We start from the raw sequence: 17,468 nt of genomic DNA on the forward strand, positions 1-17,468 counted from the left end.
TCCAGCTCTAGACTTGATATGAAAAGTAGCCAGTGGAGCTGTGAGGCTGTGCTTCCAAACAAGCAATGGAGCTGTTTTATCTAGGCGTATGGTGATTCCTGAAGAGCACTGACCCGTTTTCCCTGTCCTCCTGTGCTGTCTACTGCTCTTAGCAGAATGTGGGCAGAAAAAAAGCAAAGGCTGTTGTGTTTGCAGAGGAGTTCAGTGTGATTGCCTTGCCGGGACCCCTGCTGCAGGTGGATTTATGGGCACAAGGTAAACTGCTGCCTGTCAGGTTGTTGAACCCACACTTGTGTTGTTCTTGAAGACCTGTATCTCTGGCAATGCTATCCTTCCTCTCCTGCTACCAGGATTTTTCCACCTGTAAAATGAGAATAAGTAAGAGCACTTGTTCTCCTGGAATTACAGACTGGTTCTCCTGGTTACAGACCCCCTGACATAGCACACTGCAACCTCCCCTCGGGATTTCCAGTGTTTTCCTAGAACATCTGAAACGTGCTCCTTATACTTGCCAGCCCCTGAGCAGCTGCTGTTGGGAAATGCTGCTCTAAACATACGCAGGTGAGGTGGAGTGTGGTGTGCTGCTAGGCAGCAAGCTGCTGCAAGCTGTGTTAAAAGGCATCTCAGCTGTTCGGTCAGTTCAATCTGAGAGGAAAATGCCAAATTCAGCAAAGCTTTTATTTTTGTTCTCTGATGAGGTTGAGTGATATGCCTAGCTAGCACTGGAAGAGTTTTCACTCAGAAGTAATCTGGTCGGTTTAACTCTGTGTTTTTAAATAGACCTACAAGTCTTGTGCTGTGTGAGACCTGCTCTGTAGTCTTAGTGGGACAAACTTCAGTAAGGAATATTTTGTGTTCATCTCTTTGGTCGCCTGGCACAACATGCTGTGGCTATCTCATTCCTTATTTCTGTCCCAAGCAGTGCTGGGCTTTCATACCATTGTTGCCATGTCCAGTGTTTTCAAAACTAATATTCACAAACTGATGTCCATGTAGTCAGTAACTGCTCCTAAATGCAAAGCAACCTGCTCTTTCAGATTGTTTGTAAAGCTGCAAAATGGTCAAGAAGAAGAGAAAATGTACCTCAAATTTAACAACAAACAAGAAAGTGAAGAGAAATCAGCGTAAGAAAAATAAGAAGTCAGTAGAAAGTGGTGAGTATATATTGTTTAATTGTGTTAACCTGGCAATGAGGGATGGTGCAATGGTCCCGGTTCTGCCTTTTGTGTCCCAAGAGTTGGCAATACAGTGATGATCATGTGAAATTTTGTTTCCAGATTTGGTCCAGCTCCATCTGGTAAGTTTTTATACTCTTTACTAAAGTACAAGACTGAGGAGTCTAAAAAAAAAAAAAGTCCACCATAAATGGCTATAACATCTGTGGTCCTTTTGTCAGGAGGAGGTCAGTGCTGCAGTCTGATTCCACTGTGTGAGCTGTTAACAAACGCCACTGCTACTTCTGCCGTGTCCAGCCTTAGGAACTTCTTGACCGATGTGCTCTGTTAGAGTTTTTCTGCCAGCAGGATGGTTCTGCACCTCCAAAAGGTATTAACTGACAAATCTCTGGTAGCATGATCCTGTCCACAGATGGGATTTCATCAGTGCAGCAATGTTGGTATGGATGGAAATGTTTTTCACATCTCAAACCGATAGAGCTAAGTCAGCAACATTTTAAGCACTGGCTTGACCTGTACAAATCAGTGTTAAAACATTTAATTGTGGTTGCCACATGTAAATAATTGTAACTTTATTAAAGTACAATAGGAAAAGTAGTGAACAGCTTTCATAAAAATCTAATCTGAGCCTTATAATTAACTTTAAGCTGGTCAACAAAGGGATTTATGTTTTCATGTGCAGTTGACTGGACTCAATCTGATTTTTTTGATAATGCCATGTTCTTTATTAAAGTGATTTAAATATTACCTATGTTATTACAATATTAGTATGATATTTATTAATTTACCAATTTGAATGTCTTGATTTTGTTTGTATATGAAGGCAAATGCAGGATGGATGGACAGTATTTATTGATACCATTAGTATTAATTTCCATAAACAGAGATTGTAATTTCAGTGTCAGAGCTGGATTTTTTTTTTTTTTAATGGTGAGAGTCTTGGCATGAAAGTGCAAGCTTATCAGAAACATAAATTTGAGCATGTTCTCAAACTAATTATCTAGTGTGAAATGCAATATAACAAGACCTATATATAGGCGAAGGCTTAATTCATACTTTTTGGTCTTTTGGCTGCTGGACACCTCCATCCCCTCCCTCCCACCCCCAGCTGTTATTTGTTAAACAACAGATACAATTCTCATTGCTATTTGTTGGGAAATATATTGAGGCCAATATTGGGGATTTGTGGAGTTAGATGAAGAGGTAAGATCCACTTTTGCCTCTTGCAGCATCTTTCCTGCACTTTATATTCCTTTCAGTTTTTCCTCCTTCTCTCTATACTTTGGGATTATAAAATTTCTTGGGAGTTGGATAAAACAATTCTTTGAAATATCAAGCTCAAGTATAAGTACACTGAGGAGAAGGTCTAGACACAGATGAGAAGAAAACTATATTTTAAACACTCTTGTAGCGTTGTAGTGACAGTAAATTCTACCAAGTTTGAAGGAATAAAACAAATAGATACAGTCTATTGTACAGTTGCTAGGGGGGAACACCCCTCCACACTTTGGAATACTGAAATGTCTACATCTTTCTCTGGGAGGAGAATGAGGATCCAACGATGCAGGAAGGAATTAAAGGTATTTTAATTGATGCCAATCATCAATTAACTGGAAAGGAATTAGAAATACCATTTAAGTTATGTTGCTTTAAATTAACCTATCTCAGTGTCAGAGCAGTCTGAAGAATTCAAGTACTGCAAAACACCTCAGTACCTCAGAACATGATTCCTTATGCTCTCAGACGGGGACCTGAAGTTAGCACATATTTGTGACAATTTTCACTGTAACTGTTTATACCTTATTTTCTCATATTTCCTTTTCTGTGTATGTGCTGTGTTGCTGCCCCATTTGTCTGTTATTTCTGCTGCTCTTAGCAAGGCTGCAGCTCATGGCTGTCTCATGCCTTGGATCTCCTGACAGCACTTTCCTCCCCTCTGCAGTGAGAGCACCAAAGTCTCCTCCAGAGGAGGACTAATCTGCCGACAGTTCCTGGAGGCTAATATTCTCAAGACTGGCACCAAGATGGGGTTGAGTGATCAGTGTTCTATAAAACTAAAGAAGTCTGCACCTAGTCCAGTGAAACCTTTTTTGCTCATTTCCCACCATGGCCAGCCTCAGCATCCCCTGTGGCTTCCAGCCTGGGCAAACGTACTGCTTTTCTGGGCCTAACTTTAGGGGGAGGCACGTGAAGGTCCTGGTGAGGTGAAGACATTGGTCTCAGGTCTGTGGAGGGACTGTGAATATGGTGGCTGTCTTTGCTTGTTAGAAGTAAAACACGAAGCTCAGTGTCTGAGTTAAGGGACAGTTGCAGTGATGCTCTTCCTCTCTCCCCCCTCTCTCTGGCAAGACACCCACCCTCACTCAGAAAATGGGTGAGAGCAGAAGAGCACATGCTGCTTCTGTGACTTCCCCTGGCCATGCATGTCCTACTGCCGGGCACAGAGACCCTGCGTGACACCAACTAGGCACTGCAGGTTCGCAGGAAAGGTGCTGGGTGCAGGACCCTTTCAGTCCTCAGTTTTGGCAGGTGGCTTGCAGAGAAGGCAGCTTCCCCAGAGTGTTTCTTTTTCCTTCTGGATCACCTATGCTGTGGCCCCAAGCAGTCAGTGATGCAAGAGGAGTGAAGAGGAGGGAGAAGGCTGGTCTGATCCTGGGGAGGGACCTCTGCTCTCACCAAGGACTCCCATCAATCTGGGGTACTGGAGACTGTCTCCCTACAAGTTATGGGAGTTGTTGGCCCTCTTCAAGAGTCAAGTCAAGTTTTGTTTGCATGCTTCTGCTGTCCTATTTCTCTAGCCGTTGATGTTCATCCCTCTCAAATGGTATTTAAAAAGTTGTGCTTTCCTAGCATCACTCCTCAGGGTAGGGTGGCAGGCAGATGAGATAGGGAACATGTCTTGAAATCCTATTATTAGCCTGGGAGGGTGAGGTCTCTCTCTGAATAGTTGTCTCAAGCATTTGCCTGGCAGACACCCTAGCAGCTATGTGCTTTGTGGGTGGCAGGTGGAGATTATTTCTGAAACTGAATTTGGGGCACGGAGCATAAGTAATGGGGTGCAGACAAGTTGCAGTGAGGCTGGTAGGGCACAGACCATAGCATGTTTCAGTTCAAAAGACTAAGTAAATGGCAAATTGATTCTTTTCTCTGAGAGCTGAAAGGAAACGGGGAGAAGAGGATGGGCCAGCAGCTCTCCTGGGGAGATGGAAAGGAAGAGGATTCACTGCTAAGAGTGGTACCTTCTTGTTCTGCTGTGCTGTCAGCCAGCTCTAACCCCTGCCTCCCCAGGCATTCAATTCTCACTCATGGAAAACTGTGGCAAATACACGCATCTTGTCAGGCTTCCCTCTTCCCTGTCCTTCAGCGCCATCTTGTATGAAGAGGAAAGCAAGTTGTATCCCCTTTAACATCTCCCCACAGACATGGCAAAACTGTGTCAGCTGCCTTTCTCAATGCAGGCAGATCATATCTAGACTGTGAGGTGTAATCACCAGAACATGGCTAATACGTGTGGGAAAGTTAGAGTTAGCCTGGAGAGCCAGGGAAGATGCAGAGTGGCCAGCCAGGATTGCTCAGGAGGAATGGAGAGGCCAGATGGGGCTGCAGGTGGGCAAGGCAGGCGAGCCTCAGGCACCGTGAAGACATTCACAGTAACAATCTGTTACTTCTTAGCTCACCATATGAGAGTAACAACACTGGGGAAAAGCATCACTGATCAGTCTTGCAGTCCATGTAGCACAGGTGCCCTGGGCCAGAAGCTGCATGGAGCCTGGCAGTGACCGTGCCATTCAGGACTCATGTGGAACCTGGGCCGATTCTCTCAAAGTCTCCCACTGCCAATGTGAAAGGCTTTGCAGGATGTCCTCAGAGATCTTGAGCGTGACTTGTGGTGGGCTTGGTCCCCACGGTGGGGCTAACACCTGCCCAGGAGGGGTTGGGGGCATGAGAACCTGCAGGACAAGAGCTGTGCCCTTGAGTGTGGCTGTGGGCTCTCTGGGTGGTGAAGCTGTGATACCAACCTTGATGTTGCCCCTCTGCAGCTGGTGTTTTCTTCCACCCCCTGGGATGAAAATCCCAGTAAATTAAGGACATCTCCTGGATGCCAAACAGCCAGTCAACCAAGGCCAGAGCAATTGCCATGACACAAATCCCCAGGAAATCACTGTCCATGTTGTCTTTCTCACAGAGAATATCCAGGAAGGACAGAGTTGTTTTGTTTGGAGTGTCGTCCCGGAACAGCTGCCACAACCACTATTGTGACTCTTCCTACTCCCAGGAAGACTCTGGAAAATACTAAATTCAGAGTTGGAAGTGGTTTGAGACAGAGAAAAGGGCAATGTCACAAGTGAAGGAACTACAAGCCACACAAGTGGTCTCTGAAGTGGATAATTTAGTTTCTCAGTTCAGTCACTGACCAGCAAAAGACTGTGTTAATGTCAGCTCTCCGCCCCACTTCTGGAATGAACCAACTTGCTTAACACTTCACCGCTTTTGCTTTTAGCTGCCCCAGCTCTGTAAGTTCAGCATGTAAGCAGCTAAGCCATCTAGGTGACTTCCCAGTGTGCCACATGCTCCTGTCAAAGCCAGATGAGCCGAGTCTAAGCTAGTGCTGTTCCTAGCACGTGCTGAAGAAGTGTCAAAGCTGTATTGTCTGAAATGACCCACTTTGCAGAGGCGTAGGCTCTACCTCTGTAAAGGAAAAAGCAATCCACAGCTCCCAAATGGAGTTGCTCAGCTGCGTGCAAGTGCTTGTGAAAGAAGCTCACAAAGACAGCTGTATGTCATCTTTACTCCTGCTGCAGTCAATGCACTGGGAATTAGCTGAGAGGCAGCTGGAGGGGGTGAAGAAATTTTGCTTTCTACTTGGTCATGAAGGCCTTGCAGCTCCACTTACCTGTGAAGCTGAATAGGGGGTGTGTAGACACAGGTGTTATGCCATTATAACCATCAAACTCATGTTACCCAATGAGAGATTAGAGTCTTTTTTGTTTTATGTACTCTAGGCACAAAATTACAAGGCCTGGCCATCTCCCAGAGAGCTTACAATTTAAACCATGAGGAAAAATAAGTTATTAAAGGAATAGCAGAGAACATCAGAATCAAGCAATAATATGAGGTGAGTGAAGGGGCAGTGCACACAGTTGATGCATGTGATAGCTACTGATGAGCCTGAACTTTTCAGTAACCCTACTGGCCTTGGTGTGTAGCCAACACTTGGGAATTTTTTTTTTTTTTTAATTAATAATTTCTCTGTTCTTGCCAAGGGGCTTTTTGTGAAACCAGAACTGCGGGCAGGGATTTTTGTCACAGCAACTGTCATGGCACATATATTTAACCCACAATTTGTATCCCTTGGTAAGCCGACGATTTTCAGATCTGTAGCTGCAATAGAATGGAATGATGTCATATATGCTTAAGAATAAGAACACTTCATTCTCTGGGATGGGGAAGGAAAGTGAAGTGCTAAAAAGGGAAGGACTGAGAGGCACAGAAGCTTCAGCATCTTTTTTTTAGGGAGGTACCAGCAAAGTAAGATAAAGTGGTTCTATTCTCTATATAGCAGTTTTTTCAGAGACAACATAGCCTTGTAAATCAGCAGTGAAATGTTAGCAAAAAGTGTGGTACTGGTATTTTTTGTGGTGTCTCTGCTGTCTATGCAGTTTCTGAAATTGCAATGGATGCGAAGACGATTTCCTCCTGGACCAACTCCATACCTCTTCTTTGGAAATCTACTGCAGATGAACTTCAAAATTCATCATGAGATCCTAAAAAAAGTATGTATTTTCATGCAACTAATTAATGGACTCATAAGCTGATTGAAAAGTAAATGTGAGTGTTTAACATAGTCTTATTTTGAATGCTAGGGGGGATTTATTCTAAATTGTCTAAGGGGATCATTAAAATATCTGTTTCTTGGTATGAAAATTTATGGTTTACTATGAAACCTGTCATTAAAACCTTCTGTGTTGACTGCTGTTGCACTGGCAGTTTCTAAACATCCCATGAAATAACTACTGAGTGTGTATGTATTTCCAGTATAGAAAGGATGAGTTATTTTTAATATTTATTCAGCAGATTTTTCAAAAGATCTTCAAAGAAATTTTTTTCTGACATACAATTTAGTCAGATTTTCACAAGAGCCTTCAGTCTGCTGAGCCTGATTGAGTTTTTAAGTAGCTGAACTAATTCATTGTGTGTCTATGCACAAACTCTTTTCGAAGTCCAGTTGTAATGCACAGCACTTCTAGAATTTGTATCCTAGTGTTTTATATTCCTCATGTATTCATAAAATATTTAACAATTAAATATATAAGTAATAGTGCCTCACTTTCACTCTTTGTTCTCAACCTTCCTTTTCCCTGGTTCTTCCCTGTTCCGCCAGTTCTCTTCTCCCGAGTTGAACATTTCAAGTCAAAGTAGTATGACTCCACAACATAAAATTATAGCCAGTGCATGTCTGTTGTGTTTTCTTCTATTTCTGACCTCACTAACCTGAAGAGTAGTATTGCTCATCTCAGTATTTCAAAAGTCATGAATTAGTCCTTCCAAAAATGAAATTAAACACGAGTGTGCAAGCACATGTGTATACATTTTTGTTCAACATATATATCTGTTCCCCCTTGATTGCTCCGAGGCAGCAAGATTTTGTACTCTTCTAGTCCTGCAGCTCTTGGGATGGTTTGGCCATGCCGCACTCTTCCCAGCCTACTCTCCCCCACAGACTTGCTACTTTGATCCACGCTCTGTTGCACTTCCCTCAGCCTTTTCCTTTTCCAGCTCCTGATTCTCCAGCCAGGGAAATGACTGTCCCACCTACTTCTAGTGATGTCTGTGCGCACGCCATTGTGGAGACAGGGCAAACACAGCTAAGCTGGAAAGGAGGGCGTGAATCCTGCTTTACTCACCTCCTCAGCTGCTTTTGCTAAATTTAATACACAAAGGGGAATCTGTAGGTAGTTTATGTAAAACTCATGAGCTAATGTTTTCTTCTTACAAGCATGTAAGAATTCATCTCCAATGAGTTTGAATTGTATGACAGACGATAAATAACATCACAGACTTTGGCAGTATTGGTTGCCTGGTATTTTAGGATCACCTTGCTCTTTAGTAAGAGACTTTAGATAGTAACCTGACTTCAAGCTATGTTAAATGTAAAACTAGATTTGATGCTCTCTTCTCAAGGTCAATCATCCCTGAGGCATCTGTCAAGGGAAGAGGTCTGGTTCATCTTGTTTGATTTAAATGTACTAGTTCTCGCCCATGTTCTGATGCTGCTTTGTTCTACAGGTGGCCAAAATTCATGGTAATGTCTTCACTTTATGGATTTCAAACATTCCTGTAGTTGTCCTGCAAGGGTTTCAGGCAGTGAAGGAAGGTCTGACTGTCCATGCTGAAGATGTTGCTGGAAGGCCAACAAGCAGAACCTTTCATATTTTAACTCATGGAAATGGTAATTATTATTCTCACAAATTCTTTTTGCGTGTTCTGCAGAAAAGAAAAACAAGGCACAAATTATTAAAAGCTTTGACCAAGGCTGCACAACCCTGGCTCTGCTCTGGCAAGTGCAGTAGAACAAGCTCACCTCACATGGCTTGTGGTAGTCTCCTCAGTAAGAGAGGAAGTTTGTTCAGATTGGTCTGCTGAATAATGGGGTGAATCTATAGGTATACTCAATTGTTCTATTATTCAGTTGTAAAGGATTTGAACAAAGAATAGGAGGTGGTCCTTTTTTCAGATCAGTTGCTTATTCATGCAGTGTCTCAGCTGACCTTTTTTTTACCCTGGTTATTGGCAAACATGAGATCTACTAATGCTAAGGTTCTGTGAAATCTGGGTATTTTTATTACTACTACTACTGCCACTACTACTACTACTAATTCCATTCCTACCAGCAATCTTGCCTTTTTTTAACCAACAGTGTTTTTTGGATGTCTGAAGTTACTTTGTACTTATGCCTTTTACCAATAAATTTCAATTTGCCATCCAATAACCTAATTAACATCAGAAGTGTTTATAAAATGTTTTCATGTCTCCTTTCAGTGGGAAAAGCAGGAACAGTAAGTGTTAATGGTTAATGCTGTTCACTATGTTTACAGGAAAACCTCTGGACCCCTCTATGCCCATTATTCATACTGTCTCAAATGTGATTTGTTCTGTGATTTTTGGACATTGCTTCCCTCAAGATGATGAAAATTTTCACCACTTGATTGAATTCACTGATGCTATGACAGCATTTCTGAACAGCACCTCTTTTTTTTGTGAGGAAAATGCTTTTTGTTTGTTTGTTTGCTTACTTTATGTAGACAATGAAAAAGGTAACTTGCTTGTTACTTTTGTAACAAAAATAAATAATAGTGCACCTGGAATTGCTGGAGTATGCATCAGAACAGTACTTCTAGATGCTTAGTTCATAATTTGTTTCAATTGCTTATGCTTCATCATAGTGCAGAAATTTCCCGTGTCTGGTGGACAAGGATGGAAATTTAGGCTTGCTACATGTTTGGGAGGACTTTCTTGCAAGAGCACTACCTGTACAACTCCTGTGTTTGAAACCATAAGTGAAATGCAGTAGTAAAATATAGGTAAAATTATCTGAAAAGCTCTGAAATAGGCTTTTCTTAAATTCTGGCTGACAAAGCCGCTTTCTTCACTGTATGAAATCATATGACTGTCAACAAACACCAAGAGTAATATGGGTCTTTACTACTTCCTTCACTACTGCTAGCTAACTTCATAGAAACTTAGGTAGAGCAACTGTTTTGTGTAAAGGAGACATATAATGACATTACTTAATGGTAGTTTTTTTCCCATAGTTTTTGGCAGCAGTACCTGTACCATCTCTGCATGTCCTTATGAGAATTCAATAATACATGCTGGAAGTCACTCTCCATTAGCTGCTGGATGATATTTGTCTCCATGCAAGACAGCAGCCCCTAACTTCACATCTGGTTCCCTGGACAGAAAAAATTGCTATCTTGTTTCGGTGTGAGTCTGTGACTGCAGCTGCAAAACCAGTGGAACAGATTGCCTCAAACAAGGGCAGTCTTATCATTAACCATTTATGAATGGGAACCACAATATAGTCAAGAAGTCAATTTACAAATGTACAAGGCAGCCTGCTTCTGCAGAACTTGCTGGGACTCATCTGGCTTTGTATCTTGCATGATTTTCCACCATCTCTTACCAACAAGAAATTCCTGTAATCAAGGTCCTAGAGAATTTGAGGACTAATTTGATACTTTTGGTAAATAAAATAAAATAAAACTACTTATGACTTTTTCTCCTAGAAAATGCAGGTGGAATGATTCCTAAGCAGTTTTCTAATCAGGGTAAACACAGGATCAGCTATTTCCAAACTTCTCTGAGTATGTATAGGCTGTTCTTAAAAGCTCTTAATACTGTGTCCATAGCTAACAAAAACATTCTAGTCCAATATTTCATTCTATCCTGTTCTCCACAGTGATGCAGAATCCTTTAATGATCGTCTGTACTAATCTATTTTCCTGGTAAGTGGACATGTAGTTTTAAGCAAAATTATGCAGTAAGACCAAGAAGAAATATAATCCAGGAATCTGAATAGGTTTGTGGGAAGATAAATCTTTGTAATGCAGCTGCCATTTAAATAGGTGAGCCCAAGAGTTACGACCTAATGCATAATTTAAGCTGCAGTAATTCTGTAAACTGGAAGGACAGATGCAATCTGTGAAAGTGGAAAAAAGAAATGGAAATGCAGTAGAGGAATGGAATTAATGTAAAAAGTGTTTTTCCTGCTGAGATGTGGTTTTATAATGGTATAAATGCAAGAACGTGAGTAGGTTTAGAGCAGTGAAAAAACCAGAGGGAATCCACACAGCTCAGTATTTCTGTTTCATCAAGTTGTTTTGCATATTACACATATGTGATACGTTTGCTGCTTATCTATGAGGAGGCGTATCTGAATAATATTCCTATGCATTCAGTATCCTACAGCAAAAAAATAAACATGGGTTTGGATATTTCTATTTTTAGTTAGCAGATATACCAAGGAAGTCAGCCTGACTCTGTTTTTGATGAGATAGAAATTATATGTATATTGGATAAACAGAGATCAGGGGCATGTACTATATGAGGTTCTTGCTACTGAAGTTCAGCCTAGCAAAGAATTGGGGTACAGAAGAGCTTCATTTATTCTCTATACATCACAGTTGAAAATTTACATCATAAAACTAAGAGAAATTCTGCTCCAGGGAAAAATGGGAATAAGGAAGGCTTTAATGAATCACGGGATGGGCACTATCCTTTCAATGTAATGGTGAAGATGCAGTCATCAGTCTTCCATTTGCTTTTTCCACTATACAAAAGCCTGTATTAGGATTCAAATTTTGTTTGCTAATGTCAGTAATACCACATATGTAAAATATCTCTTTTATAGGTATGTGAAACATTTCCCTGGCTTTCAAGCTATTTCTTAGCACCATTTAAACAGGCTATGTCCACCATAAATTTTGTGAGGACTCTATTAGCAAAGGAACTTGAAAGCCACAAAATAAAAGGAAAACCAGGTGAAAATAAAGATTTTATTGATTACTATTTGGATGAGATAGATAAAGTGATTATCTCTGAACTCTTCTTATGCTCCACTAACAATAAGGGATTTTAAGTGCTTCTTTGATTATAATGATATCTAATATAAATTTAGAAGTATATAATTTCTCCATAGAAAAGCTTATAGGTAGATGAATTAAAAAGCTGACATTGACATGGCAGGAGAAGGGTGAAGTAGTAATGTAAATAGATTTGCAGATAGATTTTCTATAACCACGTTAATAACAGATCTGCATATGGTTGAACTACAACTAGAAATGACTGTGATGATGAGATTTGCAGCAGGAGTAGAAAGCATGTACAATTAGTAACTTTATCATGGCTGAAGAACGAAATGTGTATGTAGAGAGGATGAATTGATGAATGTACTGGAGAGTATTAGAAAATGTCTTTATATTATACAGCAAGTTTTATTTTTTAGCCCTTTAATTTTTAAATTCTTTTTCTATTATAGATAGTATCAGCAAATATTCCTGTGATGCAAAGTGGTTTACTTCTTTTTTTGTGTGCTGTAACTTGATCTTTCCAATTCATATCTGCCGACTAAAGATGATGCTGATGCTACTTATGATGGAGAAAACTTGATCCAGACTATTTTTGATCTCATTCTGGCAGGTACAGAAACTACAGCCACCGCTTTATGTTGGGCATTGCTCTATATGGCAACTTATCCTGATATTCAAGGTAAGTACACCCAAAGAGTTCTGCAAATTTTTAGAAATTATACAAATAGTAGTAGAGCTTGTTCAAAGAATAGTAGAGGAACTAATTGCTAAAGTATGAATCAGGTGAACTTCATGTATCTGTTTCTTGCTGTACCCTTTCTAACATACAGGCCAGTCATTTTAAGTTTCATTTTTAAGAGACCTATGCAGGGTATGATTTGTTTGATCGGATGGAGGAGTCTAGTCTTGGATGAGATAAATTGCACTATTGCCCCTTCACTGACAATAATGATTAGACTTCCACTGAGGACAAGGTGGTGTCTTCAGGTCATCCTTTTCAACCCATGACTCCTACTCTTTGATGTGCTCCTGATTTCTTTGCGGCTGAAATAATTTCATTACAGTGGGAGGTTGCTAATATGTGTGGTTATTCTGTGAAGCTTAAAACTTCAAACATAGAGATCTACATATAAATAGATATGAAAAGTAAGATTGGAGTGAGTAGCTTGAAATCACATGCTTTTAATAATGACATTCACAGAAGAAAGATAGAGGTTGGCAGAGTAAATTAAGGGAAAAGAGTCAGAGTATGCAGGATAGAAAGGATTAAAAGGTATACAAATCACTTCAAAGGCCTCATATTTGAGAGTCTAAGCCGAGTCCAGGCTCAGCAGGAAGCTGGTAAGGAAAAAGGATCTCCCATTGTTGTTACCTAGCAGCTCTTCAGAAGACGTAAAATTTGAGACTGGATTGCACATACTGAATTTTCACAACATGGTCTTTCACCCTCTTAGGATATATTAAAACAGTCTTAAGTTTCCTGATGCACAGGGTCAATTTAATTGCAGAGATAAAGGCTGTAGTATTAATTAGACCATTTCAACTCAGAAATTAAATAGAAATTACCATTTCAGTTCAGATTGTTAGTAAAAAACCCCCAACAGTCCTTGAGAAATATTAATTTGTGTAAATGCTTCTCAAGACAGGTAATTACAGAATAACATTTAGGCCATCTGTAGATGACAAGCAAAATCTACGTGTTTGAGTGAAGAACAATACATGATCAGTTACTAAACTTGTTTCTTAATACACAATTAATATTTAATTTTCTTGTTGCTTCCCTGCCTCTAAAATAAATATTAATAAGAGTATTTTTAGAAATTAACTCAGAGCAGTAAACGTAACAGGAACCTAAAAATTCTTATAGAAAGACTCTGTCAGTTACCATTATTTTTAAAGGATTACTTGAGTGTGCAATCTATAAGCAACTTCAGTGTCAAATCCTATTCAGGTCATCTGTATGGAAATTTGAAGTCATTCTTATTATATAAAATATCTTTTTCATCGTGTTGGATGTTATTATTGCTGTAAAAAGCAATAGAAAAAAAAATTAATGAGTATAGAGTTTATAGATTGTTTGGTGTATATTTAAAGCTGAATATTCCTCCTTAGAGAAAGTCCAGAAAGAGCTGGATGTTGTTCTGGGTTGTTCCCATTTCATTTGCTATGAGGACAGAAAAAAGTTGCCCTATACAAACGCTGTAATTCATGAGATCCAGCGATACAGTAATATAGTCTTAATTGCACTTCCCAGACAGAGTGTGAAGGACACACAGCTGCTGGGTTTTCCTATTCCAAAGGTACAAATATACTGCATACTTGAATATATGATGTCTGGTACACTTGTAACCATTTTAAAAACCGATTTAACATAACTTTTTAACAACTGAAGCTACCTCAGCTAGTGAGCCCCAAAACAGTGTCCTTTTTTAGTTTCTTTTGATTAAATGCTCATTTTGTTGTAAAGTAACTGTGATTGAGAACTGCTGATACCAGTAAGTCTTTGGTACATTAAGTTAATTTAGAAAGGCTTTTGAGGGTTTTCCTAAGTGGGGACATGAACTCTTGCTTCCTATCGGTTCTAGCAGTGCCCCTAAGCTATGACTCTCTAAGGCTGGCCTTTGGCAAGGGAACGTGCACTTTGCCCTAAATATTAGTAGGTTCTTAGATCATTATTTCTGCTGGCAGAAAACTTGTGAATGGTGGCTAGAAATAAACATATTAGTTTCCAGCAATCTTGGGTCTGTCCCTTGTCAAAACAGCTTATCAGCAGGTAAACAGAGGCCATTCAAAAATGGAAAAAAATTTTACTGAATAACTTGCAAATTTTAAATTATTTTTATATCACAACATTTTAGATGCGGTATCTCGCAAATGTTATAATGAAACTAAAGTATTTTCAAGTTTTGTAACTGAAAGGTATATTAGGGCTTGTTTCTAAATATTCTCTCATCACTGATTTTTATGTAGTTTAATTTTCATCCCTTTTTTCTGGATCTGTTCAAAGCAACTCTGGTGTTGCAGAAATTATCAAGTAAAAAAATGAAACTGATACTCATGATATTCTGTAACTCAAAAGCTGAATAAGTAATAAAAATACTTAGTGACAATAGCACAAATAAAAGCAACACATTTTAACAATATGAACATTATGAAATCCTAACCATTTATTTCATTGAACTTATTGGCAGCAAGTAATAAAGGAAAGGAAGTCACAACATACTCAAAAGTTTAATCTTCTTATGAAATGTTTTAAAGCTTGAGCTATTTTAGAAAAAAATGAGACTTTAATTATGACTTTAAATTCTTCGCTCCTTTGTCATTATTTGATTGATGTTCTGATGGATATGAACACAAACACAGAACTGAAGCCACTGCTCTTTTTTTCAGAACACCATAATTTTATCAAATATTGACTCTGTTCTGTCTGATCCTGGGAAATGAGAGACACCTGATCAGTTCAACCGTGGCCACTTTCTGGATCAAGATGGAAACTTTGTAAACAGAGAAGTGTTCTTACCATTTTCAATAGGTATGTGCACTGAACAGGGATTTATTTACTCCTTGTGATAACAACTTAAGATCCATTAATTCCCCAACATAACTGGGAAGGCATCTACAAATAGGTATATAAACACATTCCACTGTTTTAAAGATCTCCAGGAAGAGCAAAGTCTGATTGTATGTGGAAAAGATTGGAAGAAAAGGAATGACATGTAGAAAAGTTTGTCTTGGAGGGCAGATCCAGTTTCTCTTGGAGGAGGGATCCAGTTACCAAAATAGTAGCAGCAAAATTCATAGTGCTAGGATGACTGTAAATGTAAACTATGAAACCGTGGTGATCATTTCTATAAATCCTTGCCACCTGCTGTAAGTATAGATTGCAACTTCCGGTGGAAATACAAGCAGCCTTTCAGTTCTGAATCATTAAATGACAAAGTCAGTTAAGAGAAAAGGACAAAGTCTGAAAAAAATAATCAAACAAACAAAACCCCAAGCAAGTTGGAAAGGGAGGTGTGATAGAAATTCTTCAGCTGATTTGCCTTTTCTGTCTTTTCACAGGACACCAATAGAAATCATTTGGCTGATTTGCCTTTTATCTCTTTTCAGAGGACACCATGTATGTATGGGGGAGTTGCTGGCAAGGATGGACCTGTTTATTATCTTTTCCACCCTGTTGCAGGTATTCACATTCACCCTGCCAGAAGGAGTGAAAGAAGTCAATACAAAGCTTGTTTTTTGGGAGCACTATGAAGCCACCTCTTTACCAGCTCTGTCCCATTCCTTGGTAGGAAATGGTGCCGCACAGATTCAGTGAATACTTATTCTGCAAGATTGTTTGTTCATGTGAATTCCTTTTTGCATATCTTAAGATTTTTGCTTTCCTCTTGATTTGGTTAATCATTACCCTGAAAGATGCTTTTCAGACAGTTGCATCCTGAGGACTGTACCTACATAGAGTTCATATTTTGTTCTTCTTTTCTGTTTGGAAAATCTTGGAAACTTCTTGTGATGTGAAACAAATAAAGATATCAAGGGAAGAATTATAATTGGGCATTATTTATTACTAACTGGGAAGAGGATTTACAGAGAAAGAATTTGATGCAAAGTCTATAAATTAGAAGTTTCATGATTAAAGATCTGTGCATTCATTCTCATAAGCCACAGTTGCATTTGTGGAGATAGGCTTAGAGTACCAGGACATTAGTAGGTGGAGGAGTTAAAAGAAGGTCTTGGGGGAAGCTTTCTAGAGAGTCAGATAATACAATCTGAGATAACATTCACTTAGACTGATCAGGCTTGTTGTTGTGCAAGCTTGTTGCATGCAACTCTGTAATTGACACCTGGCAAGACAGTTTGGCGTTTCACCCACTAAACCTGGTAGTATTTCAGCCCTTCAGATGAAAATAGAGGAGTGGCTTCATCAGCCAAGTATGGAGAGCTTTTAATGGTACAGGCAAGGAGCAAGGACTCGAAGACAAATGAAAACAGGGAGCAGACACAAAGTGTTGATGAATTGTTCTCTTTTGAGCCTACTGGTTGACAGCAGCACGAGAACATGTCTTTTTTCATGACAGGTAGTCTTCTGGTGTTGTTTGCTCCAGATCCTCCAATAATTAATTTATTCTTTCAGTTCCTTCTTTATCACAGTTAGCTGACTTCACATCAGTCAGCATAAATCAGCATATCACAACCAACAGTAGATTTGGCACTACTGAAGAATTCTTGAAGCCCTTTATGATCATGGTGCTTAAGGACTTAGCAAAAGTGGGTTATTTAACATTTTGCTAGTTCGGTTACTGACAGTTAACAAGGCATTTTGTTGACAGCATTGGGAGTATGTTCTTCCTGTATGAAGTACAAAGTAGATACTGTATGCCAACATATGAAGGATTGTGCTTATACACTGATTATCTGATGGTGCCCTCTGCAGGACTGAAGTCATTATCAGCTGTATTTGTTTCAGGTACCTCTGCCTACCTTGTATTTTAAAACACCTTAGTCGAATGGACAGAGATGTGTGAGATCAGTAATCTGCATACAGAATGAAATGTGGGTCAATAGTTTCTTCCCCTCCAGGATTACCTTTATGGGATGGTTCAATCCTTTTCACTGCTGTGGGCTGGATGGCAGCATGTCCAGAAAGGAATGTGTTTGGTGTGAAGTCCCCTCCATGCTGGAACTGCAAACATGTCCCTGGCAG

General features: G+C 39.6%; 1 pseudogene; it reads left to right on the top strand.

The window, feature by feature from the left end:
- The first annotated feature begins 1,057 nt into the window (after positions 1-1,057).
- LOC104359280 lies at positions 1,058-16,168 on the top strand (annotated as a pseudogene).
- Positions 16,169-17,468: the final 1,300 nt, after the last annotated feature.

The sequence above is a fragment of the Tyto alba genome, unplaced genomic scaffold (genome assembly GCF_018691265.1).
Source record: "Tyto alba isolate M040663 unplaced genomic scaffold, T.alba_DEE_v4.0 Super-Scaffold_10, whole genome shotgun sequence".
Classification (NCBI taxonomy): Eukaryota; Metazoa; Chordata; class Aves; order Strigiformes; family Tytonidae; genus Tyto; species Tyto alba.